This window comes from Ursus arctos, unplaced genomic scaffold (genome assembly GCF_023065955.2).
Source record: "Ursus arctos isolate Adak ecotype North America unplaced genomic scaffold, UrsArc2.0 scaffold_3, whole genome shotgun sequence".
Taxonomy (NCBI): domain Eukaryota; kingdom Metazoa; phylum Chordata; class Mammalia; order Carnivora; family Ursidae; genus Ursus; species Ursus arctos.
The window spans coordinates 17,209,017-17,223,664 of NW_026622985.1; the positions used below are offsets into that span (position 1 = coordinate 17,209,017).

At 38.5% G+C, this 14,648-nt stretch overlaps 1 long non-coding RNA gene and 1 pseudogene across 5 annotated transcripts in view; both read right to left on the minus strand.

The window, feature by feature from the left end:
- LOC113266178 (uncharacterized) overlaps positions 1-14,648 on the minus strand; it is a 188,293-nt gene that overhangs the window by 64,058 nt on the left and 109,587 nt on the right. The window lies entirely within an intron of this gene.
- On the minus strand, positions 566-2,542 carry LOC113265925 (ribosome biogenesis protein WDR12-like; annotated as a pseudogene).

The following is a 14,648-nucleotide window of genomic DNA, read 5'->3' on the forward strand; positions in this document are numbered from 1 at the left end:
TTAGAAGTAGAGGGTTTTTTGCATGTGTCTTTAGTCTTTCAGTTTAAAATTTTCTTTTTCTCCTTTAATTTATAGAATGTTTATTATCTAATACTGACTGAAAGGTTTTGTCTAAAGATTCTATTCTCTATAAGGATAGGTTGGGGAGAAAGATTCCTGGTTACCATGAAATGTGTATGCAATTTCTAAAGGACTGTAACATATCTTTAATACAAAGTACTTCACTTAAAATATTTCAACAAACTCTCAGTTGGCAGCATCTACATGTTTTAATGTTCTGAATACCCACAAAGCCTTATTATAGTTAGACATCACTTATTTTACCCAAAGCAAACTGTATTTCTAATTTTTTCTCTATTAGAATTTATTAGTTTCCTTAAGATACTTTTTTTAAAACAGCTAACGTAGGAAAACTTAAGTTTCCCCATTAGAAATAAAAATCTGGACAATTACTATATTTTTAATAAATGCTTTTACAGCATTTCAAAAGAAATCTTAATTCAAACGAATACCTAGAAAAGGAAATAAAAAAATCAGTTTAGTTTCAAGAGTCTGCATATGGCAGAGAAGGCAAGTCACATTTTATATTTTAATAACACAAACTATTATATAATGAATACGAAGTAAAGAACTAGACGGTGATAGCTATTATCAAGGATGAAAACACTACAGAAACTTAAAGAGGCTGAGCTGCTTCCTGAACCATCGCTGATGTAATCTGAGGATTTTTTATCAACTTCATTTACAGAAACAATCTCTGTGGTCAAATGTACCATTCACTTTCATGCCCCACATGAGTAGTGTCTGCTCCTGCACTCAGTAGTAACCCGGTGTCTGTCCAGTCTACACTCAGAACTTTGTCTTCGTGAGCAGCCGGATCAGAGAGAGGACCCTTACAACTTCTTGTACCCCACAGTTTGACGATGTTATCTAAAGAACCTGAAATCAGCTGCTGCTCATGGACAGAAGACCACTTTCATGACGTGACCCAGCCTGCGACAGCGACACCAAAGAACCATCTTTCGTTCGGGGATCCCACAGTCTGTTATGCCTATCTGTGCTTCCAGATGCTAAACGTTTACAAAGGAGAGAATAGGGGACATAATTAAACACTTTATTTCCTGTCAAACTTGATTTAAGACTGCCAGACTCCACATCCCACACTCTAACTGTGTGGTCCCAAGCGGCACTGCAGATTTCTTCAGCATCTGACCACAGAACCGAGGAAATTGCTTCCTTGTGGCCAGAGAGGGTCACTGTGGGAGTCCTTGTTAGTCCTGACTGCTCTGCTTTCTGTTTCTTTCTTGGCTGATTTGTGGATTCCTCCACTTCATCATCTTCATCTGTAGGAACTGTAGAACAGATCTTTAGCATCTTATCCCAGGAGTCACTGCAAAATTTAGTTCCCGTGCTACCAACAGCTAGAGAATCTGCGCTTCCAGCACAAGCTCTGCAGCAGCGCAGGGCTTGCACTTTCTCTCCACATTCTACTCCCATAAGAGAATCGTCTGAGCCATAGAAGCGCTCAGTAGTAAGCAAGACAAACTCTCCCTTTTCACCCAGGCCACATCTTTTACAATGTCTCTGTGGTCCATGATTGTCATTATTGACTCTCCTTCCAAGGGCCAGATCTGAGAAGTCTTATCATAAGAACCAGTCAAGATCCATTCCTCCGCACCTCGGCATGAACAGATCCAGTCAAGAAGGAACCAGCATTGCCCTGGCGGAGCATCAGTGTACCTCTCCACATATTCCAGTTCCACAACCTCTTCTGAGGGCATGTTCTCCAGTTCCATGTGTTTCAGCAAAGGCATTTGCAGAACTGGCCCTTGATAAGGAAATCGAACTCCACGTGTTTGTGGAACTCATTTTTGGCCTCCAGCAATTTATTGATGTTACTAAAGTCCGCAACTTCAGAGGATGCAGGAACTGAATAGGGAATATCATCTACCGCATATTTCTTGTCAGTGAAGAAGCATGTCCGGAGCTGAGGTACGGCGAGAGGTACACACAAGACTTGTCGAGATTTTCGGAGGGCTCCTGCCTCTAGCTTCAGGCTTTAGATCCAGGCGAGAGTTCTCTTATTCTTCTCCTTTTTTTCCCTTTCAACAAGTTTCTTCTTTTATCAATGATTTGTTTTTAAGTCTTTGTTAATTTTCTTTTTCTTAAAAGATTTTTTTAATTTACTTATTTATTTGTGAGAGAGAGAGAGAGAGCGCATGCACACACAAGCAGGGAAGCGGTAGGCAGAGGAAGAAGCAGGCTCCCTGCTGAGCAAGGTGCCCGATGCAGGGCTTGATCCCAGGACCCTGGGATCATGACCTGAGCTGAAGGCAGCCGCTTAACTGACTGACCCACCCAGACATCCCTTAATTTTCATCTTCACATTTATATTTTGGCCTGGGATTGAGCCCTGGATTGGGCTCTCTGTTCCGTGGGGAGTCTGCTTCTCCCTCCCTCTGCTCCTGCCCCTTCTAGTGCTTTCTCTCTCCCTCTCAAATAAATAAAATCTTAAAAAGAAAGAAAGAAAGAAAGAAAGAAAGAAAGAAAGAAAGAAAGAACGAACGAACAGGAGGTAATACTCTTTGTCACAGATCTAATCAATATGGACATAAGTAAAATGTCAAAGCTACAATTCAGTATAACGATTATAAATGTACTAGCTGGTCTTGAAAAAAGCATAAAAGACACTACTGAATCTCTTAGAGCAGAAATAAAATCTAATCAGGCCAAAATTAAAAATGCTTTAGCTGAGATGCAGTCTAAAACGGATACTTGAGGCAGAAGAGAGAGAGTCAGTGACATAGAAGACAAGATGAGAGAAAGGAAGGAAGCCAAGGAGAAGAGAGAAAAACAACTAATGGACCATGAGGGGAGGCTTTGAGAAATCAGTGATACCATAAAACAAGATGATATTAGAATTATTGGGGTCCCAGAGGAAAAAGAAAGAGGCAGAAAGAAGGTATATTTGAGCAAATCAAAGCTGAGAACTTCCCAAATCTGGTGAAGGAAACAGGCATTCAAGTCTAAGAGGTAGAGAGAACACCCCCCAAAATCAATAAAAATAGATCAACACCCTGACACGTAATAGTGAAGCTTACAAATTTCAGAGATAAAGAGACAATCCTGAAAGCAGCTTAAGGCAAGAGCTCCTTAACCTACAATGGTAGAAATAGTAGACTGGCATCAGACCTATCCACAGAGACCTGGCAGGCCAGAAAGGGCTGGCATGATATATTCAGGATACTAAATGAGAAAAACATGCAGCCAAGAATACTTTATCCAGCAAGGCTCTCATTCAGAATGGAAGGAGAGATAAAGAGCTTCCAGGACAAACAGAAACTAAAAGAATCTGTGATCACTAAACCAGCCCTGCAAGAAATATTAAAGGGGATCCTGTAAGCAAAGAGAGAGCCCAAAAGTAACACACCAGAAAGAAACAATCTACAGAAACAGGGACTTACAGGTAATACAATGACACCAAATTCATCTCTCTCAATAGTTACTCTGAATGTAAATGGGCTAAATGCTTCAATCAAAAGACACTGGGTATCACACTGGATAAAAAAGCAAGACCCATCCATATGTTGTCTACACGAGACTCATTCTAGATCTGAAGATACCTCCAGACTGAAAGTGAGGGGGTGGAGAATCATTTATCATGCTAATGGACCTCAAAAGAAAGCTGGGGAAGCAAATCTCACATCACACAAATTAGATTTTAAACCAAAGACTGTAGTAAGAGATGAAGAGGAACACTATATCATACTTAAAGTGTCTATCCAACAAGAAGATATAACAAGTATAAATATTTATGCTCCTAATTTGGGAGTAGCCAATTATATTAACCAATTCATAACCAAATTAAACACAAAAATAATAACATAATAATAGTAGGGGACTTCAACACCCCACACAGCAATGGACAGATCATTTAAGCAGAAGATCAACAAAGAAACAAGGGCTTTGAATAACATACTGGGGCAGATGGACTTCACAGATATATACAGAGAATTCCATCCTAAAGCAAGAGAATACACATTCTTCTCAAGTGCATATGGAACTTTCTCCAAAATAGATAACATACTGGGTAAAAAATCAGGTCTCAACAGGTACCAAAAGACTGGGAATATTCCTTGCATATTTTCAGACCACAATGCTGTGAAACTTGAAGTCAAACACAAGAGGAAATTTGGAAGGAACTCAAACACTTAGAGGTTAAAGAGCATCCTCCTAAAGACTGAATGGGTCAAACCAGGAAATTAAAGAAGAATTTTTAAAATTCATGGAAACAAATGAACATGAAAACACAACTGTTCAAAACCTTTGGAATACAGCAAAGACGGTCCTAATAGGGAAGTACATAGCAATACAAGTCTTTCTCAAAAAATTAGAAAAGTCTCAAATACACAAGCTAACCTTACACCTAAAGGAGCTGAGAAAGAACAGCAAATAAAGCCTAAATCAAGCAGGAGAAGAGAAATACTAAAGATTAGAGCAGAAGTCAATGAGATAGAAACCAAAAGAACAGAACAGACTGACGAAACTAGAAGCTGGTTCTTTGAAAGAATTAATAAGATCGATAAACTCCTTGCCAGACTTATTAAAAAGAAAGGAGAAAAGACCCAAATTAATAAAATTATGAATGAAAGAGGAGAGATCACGACCAAGGAAATACAATTTTAAAAACATATTATGAGCAACTATATGCCAGCAAATTAGGCAATCTGGAAGAAATGAATGAATTCCTGGGAACTTAAAAACTGTGAAAACTGAAACACGAAGAAACAGAAAACCTGAAGACCCATAATCAGCCAGGAAATTGAAGCAATAATCAAAATCTCCCAACAAACAAGAGTCCACCAGGGCCAGATGGCTTCCCAGGGGATTTCTGCCAAACATTTAAAGAAGAAATTATACCTATTCTTCAGAAGCTGTTTCAAAACAATAGAAATGGAAGGAAAACTTCCAAACGCTTTCTATGAGGCCAGCATTATCTTGATCCCAAAACCAAAGACCCCACCAAAAAGGAGAATTACAGACCAATATCCCTGATGAACATGAATGCCAAAATATTCATCAAGATACTAGCCAATAGAATCCAACAGTACATTAAAAGGATTATTCACCAAGACCAAGCGGGATTTATTCCTGGGCTACAAGGGTACAACATTCACAAATCAATCAACATGATCCATCACATTAATAAAAGAAAGGACAAAAATCATATGATCCTCTCAACTGATGCAGAAAAAGCATTTGACAAAATAGAGCATCCTTTCTTGATTAAAACTCTCCACAGTGTAGGGATAGAGGGAACATACCTCAATCTCATAAAAGCCATTTATGAAAAACCCAAGGCAAATATCATTCTCAATGGAGAAAAACTGAGAGCTTTCCCCCCAAGGTCAGGAACACAACTCTCACCACTGCCGTTCAATATAGTACTAAATGGCATAGCCTCAGCAATCAGACAACAAATAGAAATAAAAGGCATTCAAATTGGCAAAGAAGTAGTCAAACTCTCACTCTACATATGTCACGATGCTTATGTGGAAAACCCAAAAGACTCCACCCAAAATTGCTAGAATTCACACAGGAATTCAGCAATATGAATCATGCACAGAAATCATTTGCATTTCTATACGCTAACGATGAGACAGAAGAAAGAGAAATTAAGCACTTGATCCCATTTACAATTGCTCCAAAACCCATAAAATACCTAGGAATAAACCCAACCAAAGAGGTAAAGGGACTGTATTCTACAAACTACAGAACACTTATGAAAGAAATTGAGGAAGACACAAAGAAAAGGAAAAACATTCCATGCTCATGGATTGGAAGAATAAATATTGTTAAAATATCTATAATATGCAGAGCAATCTAAACATTCAATGCAATCCCTATCAAAATACCATTGACATTTTTCACAGAGCTGGAACAAATAATTCTAAAATTTGTACAGAACCAGAAAATATCCCAAATATCCAGAGGAATGTTGAACAAGAAAACTAAAGCTGGTGGCATCACAATGCCAGACTTCAAGGTATATTACAAAGCTGTAATCATCAAGACAGTATGATACTGACACAAAATAGACACACAGATCAATGGAACAGAATAGAGAATCCTGTAATGGACCTTCAACTCTATGGTCAACTAATCTTCGACAAAGCAGGAAGGATTATCCAACGGCTGAAGGCTGGTTCCCTTCAACAAATGGTGTTGGGAAAACTGGACAACCACATGAGAAGGATGAAACTGGACCATTTTCTTACACCATACACAAAGATAAATTCAAAATGGATGAAAGACCTAAATAAATGTGAGATACAAATCCATCAAAAACCTAGAGAACACAGGCAGTAATCTCTTCAACCTCAGCCTCCACAACATCTTGCTAGACACATCTCAAAAGACAAGGGAAACAAAAGCAAAAATGAATGATTGGGACTTCATCAAGATAAAAAGCCTCTGCGCAGCAAAGAAAACAGTCAACAAAACTAAAAGACAACCTATGTAATGGGAGAAGATATTTGCAAATGACTTATCAGATAAAGGGCTACTATTCAAGATCTATAAAGAACTTATTAAACTCAACACCCCAAAAAAAAAATCCAGTCAAAAATGGGCAGAAGACATGAACAGACACTTCTCCAAAGAAGACCTACAAATGACCGACACATGAAAAAATGCTCCACATCACTTGCCATCAGAGAAATACAAATCAAAATGAGATACCACCTTACACCAGTCAGAATGGCTAAAATTGACAAGTCAGGAAATGACATATGTTGCCAAGGATGCAGAGAAATGGGAACCCTCTTACAACTCTTGGTGGGAATGCAAGCTGGTACAGCCACTCTGGAAAACAGTATGGAGGTTCCTCAAGATGTTAATAATAGAGCTACCCTAAAACCTAGCAATTGCATTACTAGGTATTTACCCCCAAAGTTACAAATGTAATGATCTGAAGGGGCACCTGCACATAGCAGCAATGTCCACAATAGCCAAACTGTGGAAAAAGCCAAGATGTCCACTGACAGATGAATGGATAAAGATGATGTGGTAAATATATATACAATGGAGTATTACTCAGCCATCAGAAAGGATGAATACCTACCATTTACACTGACGTAGATGGAACCGGAGGGTACTATGCTGAGCAAAATAAGTCAATCAGAGAAAGACAGTTATTATATGGTTTCACTTATATGTGGAATATAAGAAACAGCAGAGAGGATCATAAAGGAAGGGAGAGAAAACTGAATGGAAGTCATCAGAGAGGAAGAAAAACCATGAGAGGCTCTTAACTATAGGAAACAAATTGAGGGTTGCTGGAAGGGAGGTGGGTGGGGAGATGGGGTAACTGGGTGATGGGCATTAAGGAGGGCATGTGTTGTGATGAGCACTGGGTGTTATATGAAACTGATGAATTCCTGACCACTACATCTGATACTGAAAAATGCACTAGAGAAAATCAACAGCAGATTAGAGGATGCAGAAGAACAGATCAGTAATCTGGAAGACAGGGTAATGGAAAGCATTCAAACTGAACAGCAATAAAAAAATTTTTTTAATGAGATTGATGAAGGGACTTCTGGGACAACATCAGGAGTAATGTTAATTCACACTATAGGGATCTCAGAAGGAGAAGAAGAAAGGGTAAAAAAATTTGAAGAAATAGCTGAAAACTTCCCTAATCTGTGGAAGGAAACAGACATCCAAGTCCAGGAAGTATAGAAAACCCCAAACAAGATGAACCCAAAGACACATAATAATTAAAATGACATAAATTAAAGATAAAGAGAGAATCTTAAAAAGCATCAAGAGAAAAGCAACTAGTTACACACAGGGAAAATCCCATAAGACTGTCAGCTGATTTTTCAGCAGAAACTTTATACATCAGAGGGAGTTTCATGATATATTCCAAGTGGTAAAAGGAAAAACCTAAAACCAAGAAAACTCTATCTCACAAGGTTTCATTCAGAATTGAAGGAGAGATAATGAGTTTCCCCGACAAATAAAAGTGAAAGGAGTTCTTCACCACTAAACTAGCTTACAATAAACTGTCAAAGGAACATCTTTAAGTGGAAAAGAAAACACCGTAAGTAGAAAATTATGAAATGAAATAAAACATCATTGGTAAAAGCAAACATATAGTAAAAGTAGATCAATCATTTACAAAATTAGTATAAAGATTAAAAGACAAAAATAGTAAAATCAATTACAGTTGACTCTTGAACAACGCAGGGGTTAGAGATACTTCCTGTGCAGCTGAAGACCTGAATATAACTTTTTACTCTCCAAATCTCCACTACTAATTGTGAATCAGATACCTTACCAATAACACAGATAGTTGAATAACACACATTTTGTATATTGTATGTATATATACTGTATTCTTAAAATAAGGTAAGCCAGAGAAAAGAATCGTTATTAAGACCATAAGAAAGAGGGAGAGGCGTTAAGATGATGAAATAGGAGGACCCTAAGCTTGTCTCACACCTTGAACACAGCATTAAATAGTTATCAAATTATTCTGCACACCCAGAAGTCAATCAGAGTTCTGAGAGAACAAAAACTGTAAGTCTACAAGTAGAAAAGCAACCACCTTTTGGAAGGTAGAAAGTGCAGAAGTTCACTTGGGGGAGACACAGCTGTGGGGGCGGCGTGGAGGGAGCCTGCTTACAGAGGCTACGACAAAGTATTAGAATTGGTTGAGTGCAAAATCTCAACTTTTAAGTTCACTACTGTGGGGGACATGCCTGAATTAAAGGTGCTCAGGTGTTGAAGAGGGGCAGAATCCGAGGAGTGACAGGGTGCTCTGAGGATACCCTGCTTGCGGAAATAATGGGTGGTGCCAAAGTGCAGCGCTACTCCCGGTCACAAGACCAGGAAGCTGGCCCAGAGCAGTGGGTCTTGGTGCAGGCTTTCTGTTATAAACTGCAAAGCAATGTGTGGTCACGGGACCACATTCTGGGACGAGACAGCAAGTGTGGGGATACCCTTCCCAAGAGGAACAGTGCAGGTCTGCACCAAGGGTATCCCTGAAATTTGGAGTTTTGAAACTCAGTCATGCACCTGAAATAAAAAGGCTCGGACACAGGCAGGGTGAATGCAGGGTTCAGATGGAAACCAAGGAAAAAAACAGGGTCACTGATTGCTTTTCTGTGAGGCCTCAATGAAGATTAGGCGGCACAAACTTTCAGCTCCAGGGTTAGACAGCTGGGCACAGCCATTTTCATCCTGGGCATCAGAGCTGAAAGACTCTGGGGAGCAAAACAACCCCACCTAGTGGAGGCCAAGCTGCTGACACAAACCCCTACCCCCCAGAGCCCTGGAGAACATTTCCACTGAAACAAGCAGGCCTCAGAATCAGTGCAGCAGGCCCCTCCCCCAGAAGACCAGCACAAACAACTAGATCTCAGCAAGTTTATTGATCATAAAGTGCTGCAAAGCTTCAGCTCTAGGGGAAATAGGATTGAGCTTCCTTTTTACTTTTTTTTTTTTTAAGATTTTATTTATTTATTTGACAGAGAGAGAGACAGCCAGCGAGAGAGGGAACACAAGCAGGGGGAGTGGGAGAGGAAGAAGCAGGCTCATAGCGGAAGAGCCTGATGTGGGGCTCGATCCCATAATGCTGGGATCACGCCCTGAGCCGAAGGCAGATGCTTAACCGCTGTGCCACCCAGGCGCCCCTGAGCTTCCTTTTTACTTTTATTCTTTCTTTTATTTTTATTATTTTTTCATTTATTTTCTTATATTTTCCAATTCCTTTTAAAATTTTTCTTAATTTTAATTTTTATATGCATACTTTTAATATAGATTTTTTTTGTCTACTTTCATTTTATTTTATATTTTTTATTTTGATATCTAAATTCTTTTAACAACAGATCAAACACACTTGGGATCTATTTGTTGTTTTTGTTTTTGGTTTTCTTGTTTTGTGTTTTTGTTTTTCTCGTTTTTTTTTTTTCTTTTTCTGTTCTTCGCGGTTTGTTTTTTGTTGGGTTTTACTGTTTTACTTGTTGTTTTTCTTTCTTTTCTGGATGAAACAATGAGATGGAGAAATTCACCCCACAAGAAAGTACACAAGGTAGAACTCACGGCCAGGAATTTAATCAATACAGACATAAGTAAGATGTCTGAACTAGAATTTTAAACAACAATTTTAAGGATACTAGATGAATTCAAAAAAACCATGGGAGACACTAGAGAATCCCTTACTACAAAGATAAAAGAACTAAAATCTAGTCAGGCCAAAATTTTAAAAATGCTATAACCAAAATGCAAACACAAATGGAGACTATAAGAACAAGAATGGACAAAGCAGAGGAGCAAAGCTGGGATACAGACGACAAAATTATGGAAAATAATGAAGTCAAAAAGCAGATGGAAGATGGGGATGCCTGGGTGGCTCAGTTGATTAAGCATCTGCCTTCAGCTCAGGTCATGATCCTGGGGTCCCAGGATTGAGTCCCATATCAGGCTCCTGGCTCAGCGGGGAGCCTGCTTCTTCCTCTGCCTGCCCCTTCCCCTGCTTGTGCATTCTCTCTGACAAAAAAAAAAAAAAATCTTAAAAAGAAGAGGAAGAGGAGGGGGGAGGGGGGGAGAAAAGTAATGGACCACGAAGGTAGGCTTAGAGAACTCGATGACTTGGTAAATGTAGTTACATTTGTATCATAGGAGTCCCAGAAAATGAAGAGAGAGATAAAGGGGCCGAAGGTTAAGTCAAAAAAAGTTATAGCTGAAAAATTCCTAATTTGGGGAAGGACACAGACATCAAAATCCAGGAAGCACAGAGAACTCCCATGAAATTCAACAAAATAGACAAGGAAAGAATTCTGAAAGCAGCAAGGGAAAAAAGGCCCTTAACATACAAGGAAAGACAAATTAGTTTCACAGCAGATCTGTCCACAGAGACCTGGCAGGCCAGAAAGGAACAGAAGGAAATTTTCAGTGTGCAGAATGGGAAAAATATACAGCCAAGAAATCTTTATCCAGCAAGGCTGTCATTCAAAATAGAAGGACAGAGAAAGAGTTTCCAAGACAAGCAAAAACTAAAGGAGTTCATTACCACTAAACCAGCCCTGCAGGAAATTTTAAGGGAGACTCCTTGAGTGGAGAAAAAAAGACCAAAAGCAACAAAAACTAGAAAGGACCGGGGCGCCTGGGTAGCGCAGTCATTAAAGCGTCTGCCTTTGGCTCAGGGCGTGATCCTGGCGTTCTGGGATCGAGTCCCACGTCAGGCTCCTCCACTGGGAGCCTGCTTCTTCCTCTCTCACTCCCCCTGCTGTGTTCCCTCTCTCGCTGGCTGTCTCTCTGTCACATAAATAAATAAAAATCTTTAAAAAAAAAAAAAAAAAAAAAACTAGAAAGGACCAGAGAACATCACCGGAAACACCAAATTATAGGTAACACAATCACACTAAATTCATATCTTTCACTCTGAATGTAAATGGACTAAATGCACCAATCAAAAGATACAGGGTATCAGAATGGATTAAAAACAAGATCCATCTATATGCTGCCTACAAGAGACTCATTTTAGATCAAAAGACACCTGCAGATTGAAAGTGAGGGAATGGAGAACCATCTGTCATGCCAGTGGATGTCAAAAGAAAGCCGGAGTAGCCATACTTTATATCAGACAAACTGGATTTTAAACCAAAGTCTGTAACAACAGCTGAAGAAGGGCATTATATCATAACTAAGGGTTCTATCCATCAAGAAGATCTAACTAATTGTAAATATTCATGCCCCCACCTTGGGAGAACCCTAATATATAAATCAATTAATAACAAACATAAAGAAACCCATTGATGATAATACAATAATAGCAGGAAATTTTAACACCTTATTTACAAGAATGGACAGACAATCGAAGCAGAAAATCAACAAGGAAACAATGGCTTTGAATGACACACTGGACTGGATGAACTTAAGAGATATATTCAGAACATTTCACCCTAAAGCAGAATACACATTCTTCTCAAGTGTACATGGAACATTCTCCAGAATAGATAGCACACTGCGTCACAAATCAGCACTCAACAAGTACAAAATGATCGAGATCATACCATGCATATTTTCAGACCACAGTGCTATGAAACTTAAAGTCAACCACAAAAAATTGGGAAAGACCTCAAATACTTGGAGGTTAAAGAACATCCTATTAAAGAACGAAGGAGTTAACCAGGAAATTAAAAAAGAATTTAAAAAATACATGGAAGCAAATGAAAATGAGCATGACAGGCCAAAACCTTTGGGAAGCAGCAAAAGCAATCCTAAGAGGGAAGTATATTGCAATATAGGCCTACCTCAAGAAGCAAGAAAAGTCTCAAATACACAGCCTAATCTTACACCTAAAGGAGCTAGAAAAGGAACGGCAAAGAAAGCCTAAAGCCAGCATAAGAAGGGAAATAATAAAGATTTGAGTAGAAATAAATGATATAGAAACAAAAAACCAGGACACATGGGTGGCTTGGTCAGTTAAGCATCTGCCTTCACCTCAGGATTGAGACTCACATCCTCAACGGAGAGTCTGCTTCTCCGTCTGCCCCTCGCTCTCCACATGCTCTTGTTATCTCTCTCTCACATAAATAAAATCTAAAAAGAAAAAATCCCAGAAAAGATTAATGAAAATAAGAGCTAGTTTATTGAAAAAATTAATAAAATTGATAACCCCTGGCTAGACTTATCAAAAAGAAAAAAAGACTCAAATAGATAAAATCATGAATGATAGAAGACAGATCACAACCAATACCACAGAAATACAATTATAAGAGGATATTATGAAAAATGATATTCCAACGAACTGGGCAACCTAGAAGAAATGGACAGATTCCTACAAACTTACAAACTACCGAAACTGAAACAGGAAGAAATAGAAAATTTGAACAGACCCATAACCAGAAAAATAAATTGAATCAGTAATCAAAAATAAAAAAATCTCCCAACAAACAGGTCCTGGGCCAGATGACTAATGTCCTGGGGGAATTCTACCAGACATTTAAAGAAGAGTTAATACCTATTCTTCTCAAACTATTCCAAAAATAGAAATGGAAGGAAAACTTCCAAACTCATTCTACGAAGCCAAAAACTGAGAGCCTTTCCCCTACAGTGAAGAACAAGACAAGGATATCCACTTTCATCATTACTATTTAATATAGTACTGGAAGTCTGAGCCTCAGCAATCAGGCAACAAAAAGAAATAAAAGGCATCCGAACTGGCAAGAAGGATGTCAAACTTTCACTCTTTGCAGACAACACGATACTCTATGTAGAAAACCTGAAAAACTCCACCAAAAAATTACTAGAACTGATACATGAATTCAGCAAAGTTGCAAGATATTAAATTAACGTGCAGAAATCTGTTGTATTTCTATACACTAATAACAAAGCAGCAAAAAAAGAAATCAAGGAATCAATCCCATTTGCAATTATACCAAAACCAATAAAATATTGGAATAAATCTAACCAAAGGAGTAAAAGATCCATACTCTAAAAATATAGAACACTTATGAAAGAAATTGAAGAGGACACAAAGAAAGGGAAACACATTCCATGCTCATGGATTGGAAGAACATTGTTAAAATGTCTATAAGTACCCAAAGCAATCTACACATTTAATGCAATCCCCATCAAAATATTACGAGCATTTTTCGCAGAGCTAGAACAAACAATCCTAAAATTTGTATGGAACCACAAAAGACCCTGAATAGCCAAAGCAATTCCAAAAAAGAAAAAAAAAAAAAAAAAACTGGAGACATCACAATTCCAGATTTCAAGCTACATTACAAATCTGTAGTCATCAAGACAGTATGGTACTGACACAAAAGCAGACACATAGATCAATGGAACAGAATAGAGAAACCAGAAATGGACCTGCAACCATATGGTCAATTAATCTTTGACAAAGCAGCAAAGAACATCCAATGGAAAAAAGACAGTCTTTTCAACAAATGGTGTTTGGGAAAACTGGACAGCAACATGCAGAAAAATGAAACTAGACAACTTTCTTACACCATACACAAAAAGAAATTCAAAATGGATGAAAGACCTTAATGTGAGATGGGAAACCATCAAAATCCTAGAGAGAAACCTCCTTGACCTCAGCTATAGCAACTTCTTACTAGGCAGATCACCACAAGCAAGGAAAACATAAGCAAAAATGAACTATTGGGACTTCATCAAGATAAAAGACTTCTTTTTTTTTTCTTTTTTAAAGATTTTATTTATTTATTTGACAGAGAAAGAGACAGCCAAGGAGAGAGGAAACACAGGCAGGGGGAGTGGGAGAGGAAGAAGCAGGCTCCCAGCAGAGGAGCCTGATGTGGGGCTCAATCCCAGGACTCTGGGATCACGCCCTGAGCCGAAGGCAGACAATTAACGACTGAGCCACCCAGGCACCCCAAGATAAAAGACTTCTGCACAGCAAAGGAAACAATCAACAAAACAAAAAGGCAGCCTACAAAATAGAATGGGAAAGGATATTTGCAAATGACATATCTGATAAAGGGTTAGTATCCAAAATCTACAAAGAACTAATCAAACTCAACACCCCCCCCCAAAAAAAATTACCCAGTTAAGAGATGGGCAGAAAATATGAATAGACACTTTTCAAAAAAAAAAGACATTCGGGT